The sequence below is a fragment of the Lissotriton helveticus genome, chromosome 3_1 (genome assembly GCF_964261635.1).
Source record: "Lissotriton helveticus chromosome 3_1, aLisHel1.1, whole genome shotgun sequence".
In the NCBI taxonomy this organism is placed as follows: domain Eukaryota; kingdom Metazoa; phylum Chordata; class Amphibia; order Caudata; family Salamandridae; genus Lissotriton; species Lissotriton helveticus.
The window spans coordinates 1,946,546,947-1,946,561,194 of NC_136061.1; the positions used below are offsets into that span (position 1 = coordinate 1,946,546,947).

The window sequence follows — 14,248 nt, forward strand, 5'->3', positions numbered from 1 at the left end:
ATGTTGCAGCAGTGACTGCAGGACTCAGGACTTGGGTCTCTGTACTGAAAATGTTTTTAAAAAGGAGATAAGGGGGTATGGTAAAGATTTTTTTATTTTACAGAGTTTTATATAGAGCTAACTTGATCCGAAGGTATCTGCTATCAGAGCGTTTTACATAGCACCAGTTGCGTTACATGAAGACACATTCATTTTTGTTAGGCACAGGGAGATTAAGTGATTTGCCCAGAATCACAGGATCTTCAGCGTCATTGCAGAGATTCGAACCCGATTCCCCAGATTCGAGGTCAACCGCCCTAGCCCTTAGGGCAACTCCTCTGCGTGAACCAAGGATACCTTGACCCCCAAAGCCATAGGAATGGAGCAGGGGCAAGGGACCCCCCTTCAGTGCCAAAATAAACATGTAAAATTGAAAATCGGTTAAATTCTTCCCAGGTTGGGCCGGAGCCCAGAGGTCAATGCATTTTTTAATTACGTTTATGTGGGAAGGGGGATGTACGTGTAACCTGCCTCCTAAGCCAACATTTGCCCCGGGGCCTCTCCCCAAGGCCCAATGTCCCACTGGGACAGCCCAGCAGTATTGCTGGGCATGTTGCTCATTCCCCATACCCATGTTTTAATGGGGGACGCCCCAGCCAATTCCCTCCCTACTCAGACTGCACCGATTCATACTGTGATGGGAGCAGAAAAGAAACTGCTCCCGCCAAGTGGAGTAGAGCAATGTAGCTGCCAGCCCATTCAGAGTGAAGGGAGCCAGCGTAGTTACCATGACCTTGGGGCTTCTCCCGGGGCCCCCAATTGAAAAAACACAAGCAAGCCTGTTGCCCGGGTAGGACTGGGGCAGCACACACAATAGAGAGGCCAGTCCTGCAGAGTGCCAGGAGCTGGCAGAGTGACGGAGCCTTGAGGCTCCTACCGCAGGATCCATCAAAACAATAAGGCGGCTGGATGCCCCAGATGGGACATGGGCATCCCACTAAATAAAAAAGAATAAAAAAAAAGCAGAAGAGAAAAACCAAAGCAGAAAAGCTGCTTATTAGAAATGCACTGTTCCTGGCCAGGAGTGTCCCATAGTGGTCTTCATGAGCTAATGTGCATATTTATTCCTGCTTTGGGACACTACCCACATCTTCTCAGAGTGTTCTGGGGGGCTGCATGGAGTGCAGCCGTTCCCCAGAAAGGATTTAACAAAATAAACCATATGTTTCCTGCAGCATATAGAAAGTGAGCTCCCAGGAAAGGTTTATGATGCTTTTAAGCATTCCTAGACCGGGAGCTTTTGCTGTTCAGCTGCGCATTGCAGGGACTCATTGTGGTTGGTTGTATGGCCACATTACAAGCCCCGGGGAATGTAAAAGAAAGACTCTGACCCATTTAATGTTGTTTAGAGTAAAGACACTTTATTCAAATATTTATTGATCCACATTGCAATGCACGTGATTAATAATGACTGCCATTTAATATGGTTTTGGATTCTATTGGTTTTAATGTTAAATCCCAATTTGATTACTATTTCATTAAGGTGTCCTCTTGAAAAAGTCAATAGGTTTGCCTTATCTACACTGATGTGGTCACCCTTTGACAAAGCCAATAGGCTTGCTTTTTATATATTCATGTGGTGACCCATTGACAAAATCGGAAGGTCTGCCTTATTTAACATGGCACCCCATTATATTACGATGTTGTATCTGCTCCAGTTGGAAGGCGTTGTTAATATGGGGGTCTCACTCACTAAGAGTCAAATGTGATTTGATGGTGTCACGAAAAGTATCTACATGTACTGAATCTTCATAGTTGTAATTTATTGCATAGTACTTAGTAGTGTATGTAATAAATATACTTTTCTTTTTTAAAAGAAAGGCAATGCCAGACTGGACAATAATTTATTAAGTGTTGGTGTTACCTGTCAGCAAATAGAGATTACTTGTCCACACCACGCCACCTCCCAAGCAGGCCTTGTACTGCTCTGTTTCAATACCCTGAGAGAGTGAAGAGCTACAATGGAGTACTCGGTTCCCAGTAGGGAAAGAACTGTGGACTTATGACTTGCAAAAATATCTTGCTTTACGTAACAAAAAAACTTAGAAACTCACTGAAAAATTTAAAGTGACCTCATAGGTGAAAATGCAGTTAAAAACATTTTGAACTAAAAAAAAACACTGAGATTCACCATTTATGGCTCACTGAAGAATTTATAACTTGCAACCTTGCCACGCACTGCCTATGAATTGACATATTCCATCACGGATGACATGTTCTATGACATCATTGATAACATCACTGTCAACTTCTAAAATTATATTATTGATGACATTACTGTGCATGGTGAGGGCACAAGTTGTAGTTGCTTCAGTGAACTATAACTTCAGTGTTTTTTGGGTGATTAAAATGTTATGTTTTAACTGACATTTTCACCTAACTATAACGTCACTTTAACCTTTGTTTTTTCATTGAATATACACACATACACACAGGGGGGTTTACACACATAAAAAAGAGTTGTAGGTGTTGAAAATATTACTTAACAAATAACCTGTCATGTAAAAGTATCACAATGTTCATGTTAATGTTATCTAGACTTATATAGCGTGCAGCTGCCTCAGCAAAGAGGCATCCCAGCGCTAGCAACAGAAGAACATGGAGGCTAAGAAACTGGGCGAATCGGCACATTAAGAAGTGCACATAAAAAGAAGGATTTAGGCCACGGGATAGAGGTATGTCTTCTTAATGGCTTTACGGAAGGCCAGCAAGCTTTCCATACTACAATTCTGAAAGGGACTTAGCTGCCAAACAACGAAAGGACAGGCCCCCCCCACCGGCACAGAGATGGTTCACATGAGGGACCACAGCCAAGTGTTGCCCCAGAGAGCGTTCTATTACAGCATTGTAATGTACTTCAAAGTAAGGCATCACAATGTAATCAAGACTCTACAAAGAAACAGAACCAAACTTTGGTTAATGTTGCTGGATCAAGGCGTGGATCCCCCACTGGTGAATTTTGTATACTGTCTGCACTCGGTCCTTACCATCCGGATCCTTTTATCTCCGCTTGGCGTGCTTTCTTCGGAATTCTCCTTAAAGAGTAGCAGAGGCAGGGTTGCATATTGACGCATCTTCAATTTATTTGATATATTAATGGTTTAATTGCTCACCTAGCCTCTTCCCACACAGATATACCTAGAATCGCAGGCTCCCCAGTTCCTGCTCTGCAATACGCGGACGATGCAGTAATGTTGGCCCTTACCCCAAAAGCCCTGAGACATCAGGTGAACTGTTTTGTTTCCTTTATGCATAAGCTGAACCGTAACCCTAATTATTCTAAGTCACACATCAAGTACGGTGGCTGAAGAAAACTAAGACTAAATAAAATAAGTATCAACAGGCATGTTTTGACTTCCGTTAAGAACTTCATGTACCTCGGATTGAATTTTAGTTCCTCAGGGTCATGGAATCCTCATTGTCCTCTGGTTTGTACAAAGTTAAGCAAAGCTGCGAGCACAGTTAGCAGCCTCATCAGACCGCAAATTAGGGGGACACTGTCTCCACCTTAGAAGGTGTTTAACTCCCAATGTATCAGTGTGGCCTCTTACGGAGCGGGAGTTTGGGGTTTTAGCAAGTGCAGCTCCATTCAGGCAGAGAAAAACCACTTCCTCCGAAGGCTTTTAAGTGCATCCCCATCCACACCCACCCTCATCATGGACTTTGAGTTAAACCAGGGTTTTATTGAGGATACGAATCAGATGGCGCTGCTTTTATTATGGGTTAGCATCTGGCTGAACCCAGCCAGCCACCAAACTCTGTACAGATAATATAGCTGACTGCATGACGCTGGACAAGGCTTTCTCCATACCAGGGTTAAGCTATTTACGAGATAATTTCGGCTCCTTCTGAATTCACTGGTGGTAATCTGAGCCCAGCTGTATTACTAATAACACCAAGTCTGAGGTGAAATCATTATTTAAGGCTGACTGAGCAAATATTAGGCTGAAATCTGAGCTATCCAAACCCTTGGTGATGCAATACTACACTCAATATGTATAAACAAAAGGAATCCTACCAGAGGAGAAGTGCTACCCATGGAAGGTATGGGAGCACTCAGGGTTTTGTAAAATACCCCTCACACACCAAAAGGCCCCTTGGTGTCATGCTTCATCATCGGGGTCTTCGCACCCCTCTAACGGGATGCGGCGTGCTGCGACCTACGACTACGCGGGAGCACTTGTCAAATGACTATGTGTGGTGTGTGTGGTGCAAGTGAGTGATAATGTGAGTGGTGGTGGGTAGTGAAGAGTTAAAAAGTACCTGGCTCGTAGGTGAATTTTTTTTTTTTATTCAGGACCTTGAGCTGGCACTATTAAAAGAAGTGATGTGCGAGGTAAGTCTGTAGTGATAATGAACAGTACCTCATGTGTGCGTCGACATGTTTCGGGGCTGGCGCCCCTTCTTCAGGACGGGAGCACAACTTCCCCACCTTACTCACGTTTTACTATTTGTAACTTTAAAAATTATGGTTACGGATTACGGATTTTGGCTCAGGATACATGCAGTTGCTCATATACGAGCGGAGCAGCGCGAGGGGTAAGAAGGTGGCAATTTCGTCCCTACTTTATTGCACAAAGTAGCAATCAACCCCCAGACGCTTCTATGAGCTCATGAAGCAATCAACTCTTTTCTATTGAGTCATGCAACTGCATGTATCCTGAGCCAAAATCCGCTGTAGGCACATTATAGCCTATATACCACTTGTAATTTTTTTGTCACTTGTATTTAACTAACCATAATTTTTAAAGTTACAAATAGTAAAACGTGAGTAAGGTGGGGAAGTTGTGCTCCCGTCCTGAAGAAGGGGCGCCAGCCCCGAAACATGTCGACGCACACATGAGGTACTGTTCATTATCACGACAGACTTACCTCGCACATCACTTCTTTTAATAGTGCCAGCTCGAGGTCCTGAATAAAAAAAAAAAATTCACCTACGAGCCAGGTACTTTTTAACTCTTTACTACCCACCACCACTCACATTATCACTCACTTGCACCACACACACCACACATAGTCATTTGACAAGTGCTCCCGCGTAGTCGTAGGTCGCAGCACGCCGCATCCCGTTAGAGGGGTGCGAAGACCCCGATGATGAAGCATGACACCAAGGGGCCTTTTGGTGTGTGAGGGGTATTTTACAAAACCCTGAGTGCTCCCATACCTTCCATGGGTAGCACTTCTCCTCTGGTAGGATTCCTTTTGTTTATACATATTATCTTGTGGAGTAAGAATCCTACTTCTACTACTCTACCTCCCTCCTTTGTTGATTTTGTGCAATACTACACTCTCCTTTATACTGATGACTCCCTGCTGTATTTGGCCTTGGAGTTGTCAATATGGGAGTGGCCCTTACTTTTCAGCTTCAGAGCTGGGACAATCTACTGGTCTCTCTTTTTAAACATTTTTTAGATCCAGAAGGGAACACAGCCTTCTGTTGTCCCTGCGATAATCACACTGTACAATCTTTGTTGCATTTTATGGTTTTCTGCAATTTGAACAGTTTTGCACAACAGCACTTTCTGATTCCCCTATCAAGGAGGCTAGGTCTTTATCGCTGCAGACCCGCTTTCCTTCACTTAAAATCCGTGGGCTCTCCTGAAATTTTCCTTTCTGTCTGTGTCTTCCTGAAAGCAGCACTTTGGACCAGACACACTAAGTTGGGCTAGTTCGACAGAACATTATGCGAAGCATGGCACAGAGCACTGAACCCGGTAGATGCGGACGGTTTATTTCATTGGGGATAGTAGGAGCGCATGGCGGACCCTATCTGAGGATTTTTGCCCTCTCTCTATCACCCCCCTTTGGTGCTTTAATCCCAGCTTTTATTCCATATTCTGTAACAGCGTACTGCAATCTGATTAGGTTATTCGCATATTAGGTTCCCCTTTTTTCTGATGTCTGATGTATTTTCTGATATATCACTTTTGAATCCTGAATCGCTCCCTGTGCACCTCGCTAAACACTTATTTTAACTTCTGCTAATTTTAATTCTGCTTGTGTATTTATAGCTATGTGCATTATTATTATGTAATTTTATGGTCATGTTGCTCAGCTCGCTTGGATAGCTGATGTATTAGCTGACGCGCTTGCTTCGTACCTCAAAAGTATTTTTTAGTACTTTTAAATATTCCTTATTATGCAACGATTTTAAACTCCTATGCGTGTTTACAGTTATGTGCATCATTTTTATGTACTTTTATGGTCGATTGCTCATAAGATCGAATAAAGGTTTTTGAATTGAATTTAATTGATTACACACATACACACGGTGGTATATGAGTTTACACCCATAAAAAAGAGATGCGAGTGTTGAAAATATTAATTAACAAAATAACCAGTCATGTAAAAGTATCACAATGTAAGGATGGACATTGATTTAATTTCACTGCTGGAGGGTTGGTACTGATTATTGAAAGTAACCGCCGAGTAACCCCCACACCAACCTCCCTGAGAAGCCTGTGACTGCTCACTCTCACTACTATTGAGAGTCAAGTACAGAAAGGATTACCCAGTCTACAGAGCCATGGTAGGGCCGACCTCAGGACAGCAGTGCTAAAAGGCCTTAAAACCCCCGGTTGTGGTCCAGTTCCCCTGTCTCCCCCATTGGCTCCTAAACTGGCTTTGAAAGAAAATTGAGTGATCATGGTCCAGCACTGCAGACGGATGTATGACGTTACAACGCATACTTTTACCACGCATGCCTTTACAACGCGGTTTTTACATCGCAAAGCTTTACAACGCATAGCGCTTAGAGGTGCTGGATAGTGGTAAGTATACTTTTCTATTCCAACTCCAGTCCCCGTGGACACTAGGGAAGGTGTTGGATAGAAAATTAAACTTATTCCGTATCCTAGAGCGCCCCCCAGCGCAATGCGTTGTAATGGTTTGCGTTGTAATGCCTGCGTTGTAATGGTAGTGCGTGGTAAAAGTTTCGTTGTAAACGTTGTTTACCACTGCAGACCCTTGCCATAGCCAAGCACAATGCACGGCCAATGTCTTTTCCTTGGAGAATTTTAACTTGTCAGCAGCATGTTGGTTGATGTAGATTTAACTTCCTAGTTGGAGACAACGTATGAAGATCTTGCCTGAATTGTCTTCTTTGACCCTCATTAGAATGGTTAGTTATTATGTAAAGGCTTAGACTTATTATTAAACCAACTGTTTTTAACCTGTGGTCCATGGATGCCCCATGGTTCTGCAACGGCTTCTCAGAGATCTGCGACTGTTAAGACAACTGAATAATATTAGCATATTATTATATAAGTATAGAAATGTAAAAAGCCAACGTGTAAAATCACAAATCTGAAAATGCTGTGTAAATTTGTTGGAATTTGAAGTTGGAGGCAAAAAATGAAGTTGCTATCCTTAGCTTGATTTGCGGGAGCAGTTCAAGTACAGCAAACAAAATCTAGCATGGACGATTGGAGGCCTCAACTAAAGCACTGATGGGCTCCACCAAAAAGACAACATGCCTTAGGAGCAAAAAGGTGATGCATAATGCTGGAGTCTAGCATATCACTTCATCTTTTAGAAATAAAATCACAATCTAAAATCTCAAACCTTCCCATCAAAATTACAATTTTCACTTTTGCACTTTATTGGTAAAGTAAAATATTTCATAATTTGTGTATTTAATTTAGGAATACGTGTTGCTGTGCTTTTGTGTATTGTTTTGAGGTTTAGGTCATAGAAATGTCTTAAGCCAGGGTCCCAGGCTTCCAGTAGTGACTCTATGGCGGTACATGCACCTCACACACAGTGGTGCTGGAAGTAGTGGTGCAGGGGTGCTGTAGCACCCTAATATATTTACAAATGAGATCAAATAAAAAAAATTGAATAAAGATTCCTTTATTTATTAGTATTGAATCATTTACTTAGTTTGCAGAAGTCTTTCATCTTGCATTGTTTTTATTATTGTTTTCTTTTGTTATAACTTACAAAAACTGAATAAAGAATTTCAACTGAACTGAACCGTTTACTGTCTGTTCAAGCACAAATTGTCTCATACCAGGCAATTTTATTCAGTGTTGCCAATTCCCTTAACAGCATGTTGCTTCTTTAGGTTAAGTTAGTCATGTCTGCATCTTTAGGGTAGTTTGTCATTTTAACTAAAGACACCCATGTTGAGATACAGGTGAAAGGACAAAGCCACAGTATTCCATAGTTTTTGTAAAGCATATATTAATACAGATGTGACTGTATTAAATGGAATACAAATATCCCAGAATATATACTAGCAGTATGGAAGGTAGGGCCAAGGCACCTAAATCAGGTGATATTGATGGCCAGCAATCCCACTTTAAAAATTGTCACAGCACCACTGCTCGCCAATCTCCTTTTAAAGGATCTAAGCAAGTAATCATTGGTGTGCTGAAATGGAAGTGTGAACATGCTAAAGATGTTGCAAGAAACTAGCATGCAATCCTTGAGCACTTTAGGAGTGGCATTCACAAGACATGTACACCGAAGACTGGGATTATATAAAAAGGCAATCCCAGACAGAGAAGGAGAATGAAAGCTTAATTTTGGACTGTTACATTCTGTCCGTAATAATAACTACTTCAATGATTACAGGAGTACATTTCCCACAAGAACTCAATGCTATCAAACATCACTGAGGACATGATAGGCAATTTATACATCAGGCTAAGGAGAATAAAGCAGCGCTTCATAAAATATCGACTTCTGGGACTCCTGCAGTGAATCACTATTAGAAGTCGGGATCACAGCTGAGGCCCTTTCTACATTTATACCCTCAGAACAATACGCACAAATAAAGAAACAAGTATACATCAAATAAATACACACATTATGAGATATTATATTTAATTCACAAACAAAAAAATACACAAAAATCTAAATTTTAATGGGAAGGCTGATACTTTCCAAAATCTGATTTTATTTCTCAAAGACAAAGCGATAAGCTATTGCTTTGTTTTTTGCTTTTTAAACACAAATCAATATGTTTAGCATATAACTCTGTAATTTTTGCTCTTAATTCATGCTGTCTTTATGCTCATCACAATGCTTCAATTGAGGCCACCAATCATTCATACTAGATTCTGTTTGCTGGGCTTGTGCTGCTCTCACGAATCAAGTTAAGGATACTAACTTAATTTTAAGCTTCCAATTTCAAATTACCTCACATTGGTTGAGCATTTTAAAACTTAAAAGTTTAAAATCTGAGGACTCCAGGTTAAGAACTGCTGGACCAGAGCACAAGGCCTAGATAAAATATGTGTTACAGAGTAAAGAAAAACCCTGAACATTGGGCACAACTCCAAGTGATTATTATTAATTACTATCTGAATGTATTAATATACCACCTATTTGGAAAGGCTGTTTAATAATACCTATCTATAAGAAGGGCTCACATACAATGTTATCTATTTACTGCCCTATTCCTCTTTTAGATGCCTCAGGAAAGGTTTTTGATCAAATATTCCGAATTATTGAATTAAATGGGCTTCTGGGATGAATGTGCTTCCTCTTCAGCAGGTGGCTTCCGGCCTTCTGTTCTGTGCACAATGTCTTGTACTTGAGGTCAATCTTGAAGAAGTACGTTGTCCATAAAAAGCAGAAGCTTTATGCTGCATTTATCCATTTTACAAGTTCCTTTGGCAGTGATGACTGAGCTACTTCATAGACCAAATTAGCAGAATAATGAATCCCAAGTGGGTTACTTAATATCCTCATTGCTTTAAGTTCAGATAACTAGAATGTTCCTACTTCATTCGGATACACAGCCATATCTATCAATATGTATGCAAATTATATATTAGTATTATTAGATCTAACCCCAACTGACCTACAAAACAGTTAGCAGCACTAGCAGAATATGCAACTAATAGTTTTCAGATAAACAATCAGAAAACTAAAATGATATGGTTTGCCAACAGCATAGATGTGCTTCAGAAGGACTGGTGGCTGAATGAAAGTAAACTGGAATAAAAATCAAAGAGCTTCGCTATCTGGGGGACACTTTGGCAGATAATTTAACCAGTGAATCTCAAATAGTATTCCAGAAGGCTTGAGAAAGCTTGATAGGTCTAGGTCTCTTGCAATTTTTTCAAATCAATTGGGAAGCACAACATCAAACCGCTGCTCAGGGTTATATCTGGCTAAAATCCCAGGTACATTACTATATGATATTGAAAGTTTAGATCTATAGGACTGTAGGAAATCTGCCTTTTCTGTGTGGTCACCCCGGATGTTTCACCTTTTGCTGGACCCTATATTTATGCTGGCTTTAGAACTCTGTGCACTTTATCCTTGCTAACCAGTAGTAGAGAGCATGTGCTCCTCCTTTCACCATGGTTACAATGGCTTATACCTGATTGGCACATTTAACTTGCCTGTAAGTTCCTCGTATATGGTGTAAAAAGTACACCAAGAGCCTGGAAGTTAAAAGCCACTTGTGGACTACAGTACTTATTGTGCCATACACTACTGTGGTAGTGCAGGCATGGCTTCAGGCCTAACCTTTATAGTCTGATTGTTGCAGTGCGACTTGACAGATTACCATTTTTGACAGGTAAAAGGCACTCTTTTAAATATTCGTAAGTCGCCCCATGCAAACCTTTTAGCCTACAAGGTGGGACAGGAGAACATTTATATTAGACTATCCCTACAGTGACAAGGCCTGATTGCATTTTTCACTCTGGTAGGCCTAGCAGGCCTACCACAGGGATTGCGCTTGTGAAAGTGAAGGAAGCAAAGTGCATCCTTCACTTTAAGTTCCTGTGACCAGGAGCTTATTTCTCCTCGTCTGCTGCTCTGATTGGTCTCTGACCTTTTATACACCCAAGAGGCATGTGAAGCCCACCCGTCTGGCCCCGCCCCACACACTAGCAGTGTGCACCGTCTTCCCGCCATTTACCCACTATGATGGACAGCTCACTCAAGGGACCCCTGCGCCCTTCGGCGCGATGGCATAGTAGCACACATATGGTCCCTCTTCTGGCACTTTACGCAGCTGTAGTGTAGGGAAAGCACTATACATTTACCCAATGAGGTAGCATTTACTGGATTAGCCAGTAGAAAGTACTCCAGTAATAGGTTGTGCAAATCGCAAAAAAATACGCGAGTTCGCGGGAAAATCCGTGAACTCGCGGATTTTTTTGTGATTTTGCGCGACTTCGCAGACCGCAGATCCACAAAATTCGCCCATACTTACTTTTCTTTTGACAGCATAGTGTTAAATCCTGCTTGACAGGTCTGTTGCACAATATGTAACACTTGGGGTGCACTTGGAAGAAAGAGAACAGGATGCCTTGACAATTATTGGGTATCCAATGTCTGATTGCTGGAGGACCCTGCTTTTGTTCTACCAGACATCTGTCTCTGGTTTTGTTGTGGGCACAGTTCCTGCCTCAAACTGTATTTTAGTGTTAGATGTGGAAGAACACTAGTATTAATAAAGTCCCTCCCACATACGGCTAGCCCTCAGAGCCCAAATTTAGCGTGTGGTAGAAATAGTTCACCATCTTGAACAAGCCCTGACACATGGCATTTTGGGCCTCTTTACAGTAAGGTAAAAAGGAACAGCTGTACAAACGATTCAAAGGAACTGTATACACCAAAGTGCTTGCATAGTCTCAATACTTCCCAATATTATTCTCAATATTCTCTAACTAACACTGAATAGGCCTAATAAATTCAAGGTGGAGTCTTGGTTAAAGTCAATTACATACACGATGAATCATGAGCACTGCATGAGGAACAGCAGACTGGTTCCCTAAATACTGTAAGTCGTTATGTCACTCCAGGTAGAAAGTATTTATAATTAAGGACAAACCAGAAACCTCATGTATGACGTATTTATATTAATTTAGTTATTTCTAGAAGAGAACTATCAGCTCATTTATGTGCATGATTCTAAGATCCAGAGTTTCAGTCTTTGTGAGTGTCCTTGACAGAATCTAATTCATATTCTGTTTATATGTCCTGCTTCAGAAAGCGCAAGGAAATTACTGCTAAAACCTATGTCCTGGGGGTAATATTTTGACTATTTCAGTAGCTATCAACTTGATCTTTATGCTTGATTCAGTGATATCTATTATATACTGTTTCAATTTAAGGCTTTTAGATTTTCAATGTAAAGAATTGTTTACTGCCATATGAGAGTAGATGTTAATACCAAAGTCAGAATTACTCATTGTATGCACCCCAAACGAATGAAAATGTCAGAGTGCCCTAAAGGATTGAGACTTCTGCTTTGCAGATGATACGCAGATCTTAGTAGAAAGTGCATAATGCACCGAGAAATCTTACTAGGATTCAATCCTGTGACCTCCAGGTTAAAGGGAACATTCAGAACAATATGCATTTGCCATATGAGATATCTTATAGAAATTTCACATAGAACTGTGCAGACCTGTTCTGTAAACATAGATCCCTGCACCAAAGTTGCTAGCCCGATAAGCTACCATGTTGAGGATATAGTTGGTTTGCAAAGACAACTTGAAACACAGATCAGTGGGTTCATGTTTATAGTGAAGTATCTGTGGGCCACCTCCAGGTCATTGGTTCAAATCTGGCTGAGAGCAACTCAGCCATTCATACTTCTTCCTCTGATAATGTTAGCACAACTATGTTGGGGAATCCAAACCCCTACAATTTACAGTGCTAGCAAATTAACACTGGTAATAAGCACCATAAAAAATCGAGTGCAAATGTTTGTATGTAAATGAAGATATGTATTTATTATGTGTGAAAAGGGGGTGGGGACAATTTTTCAAACCTATAATTTAATACTGTGCATGTCATAAAAACACGTTTCCCAAAGTTACTCTACAATATCCAGCCCCCAGAATCATGCTGTAGCCTCTTATTTTAGAGTTTAGTCTGGTGAAAATTAAAGCCTCAAAAACATCTTGTATTCCCCTTAGGAATGTGCCCGTCTCCATAACAGGCCTTGGTAAAGTTCCAGTGAGTCCCCTGTCCTGCTCCCTCACTCAGTCCAGGTTTTGATAGATTTTAAGCACCTATTCATCACCCGTGGGCTTTAAATACAAGGACATATGTACAGCGGTTGCTGCACTGCATTGAGATAGTGGCATGCTACGCTGGAAGGGGTGGCAGCCAGAGGGGGGTGTTATAAGGTACTATGTGAGGACTAGCACAGTCCTGGGTTGCAAGTTTGGACTAAGTCAGCTTTCGGTACAATGCTGACTACTGATGTCTATGGGCATTAAGAATAGGGAAGTGAGCCCATCAGAGATGAATCCTCCCTCTCTCCACGCACACACACACTCATGCTGCAAAGGTAAAGTACACCTAGGGTTTATGCGTGAGAAAAGTTCCATGATGTAGCCTTTCCCTCCTCCCTAGGCTTCACCCTACTGTGAGTGCACTATAAGAGCGGTCCCTCTGGTACAGATGTGTCTTGTTCGGACTTGGAGACTGACCATACAGCCTGCATAGACGAAGGTAAGGCACTTCTGGACTGAGCTCCATGGATCACCGGTGTTGTCTGAACCACCACTTTAGCGCTGGTCTAGGGACTCACTTCAAAATTCATTTCTAATTTGGATGATACTCTTGCCCAATACTTCCTTTGGAATTTGAATTCCTTTGTAATCTTTCAGCTCGTTGAAGGACCTACTCACTTGAAGGGTCACACACTAGACCTAAAATGGCCTCAAAGTGAACTACTCCGAATTAAAACATTTTACTACTATCCTGGGTGTCTCGTTAATTTAATTCCCTTCCAGATAAACCCTCACAGGGATAGTTGCAAGGACAGTTCTCTGATAATATACACCTATCATGCATGGAAAAAAGGAACCTCACTGGGTCTCTCGAGGCCCAAGATTCTCTGTCACTGATGCACGGACACATTTGAGACAAGGAGCTCCTTTCACATCACATCAGGGCCAATCACACAATCAACAAACAAATGGTTCTCAGATTATCTTAAACAAAAGCAGCTGGCTCTCCGTGAGCGAGAGCAAAAATAGTGCACATCATACCCTGAAGATAATGCTACATCTTTTAAAATAAAAATTAAGTCCTGCAAAAAACACCTCTTAGTGGACAAATTCTGACTTCCTTTCCAATTGCATTCAACAGACTTCAAAGGCTTTTCCTGATCTTTCTCAGTCTTCAATCTTTTCTACAACCCTTCTGTGCCCACCCCATCACTAAGAATCACAGCAATCATGAAGGATTAGCTCAGTTTTCCATTAGCAAAAGTAAAACGATG

General features: G+C 41.4%; 1 protein-coding gene across 2 annotated transcripts in view; it reads right to left on the reverse strand.

Moving 5' to 3' along the window:
* The window catches only part of MEGF11 (multiple EGF like domains 11), a 1,491,879-nt gene that overhangs the window by 1,454,287 nt on the left and 23,344 nt on the right, over window positions 1–14,248 (reverse strand). The gene's annotated exons all lie outside the window — the stretch shown is intronic.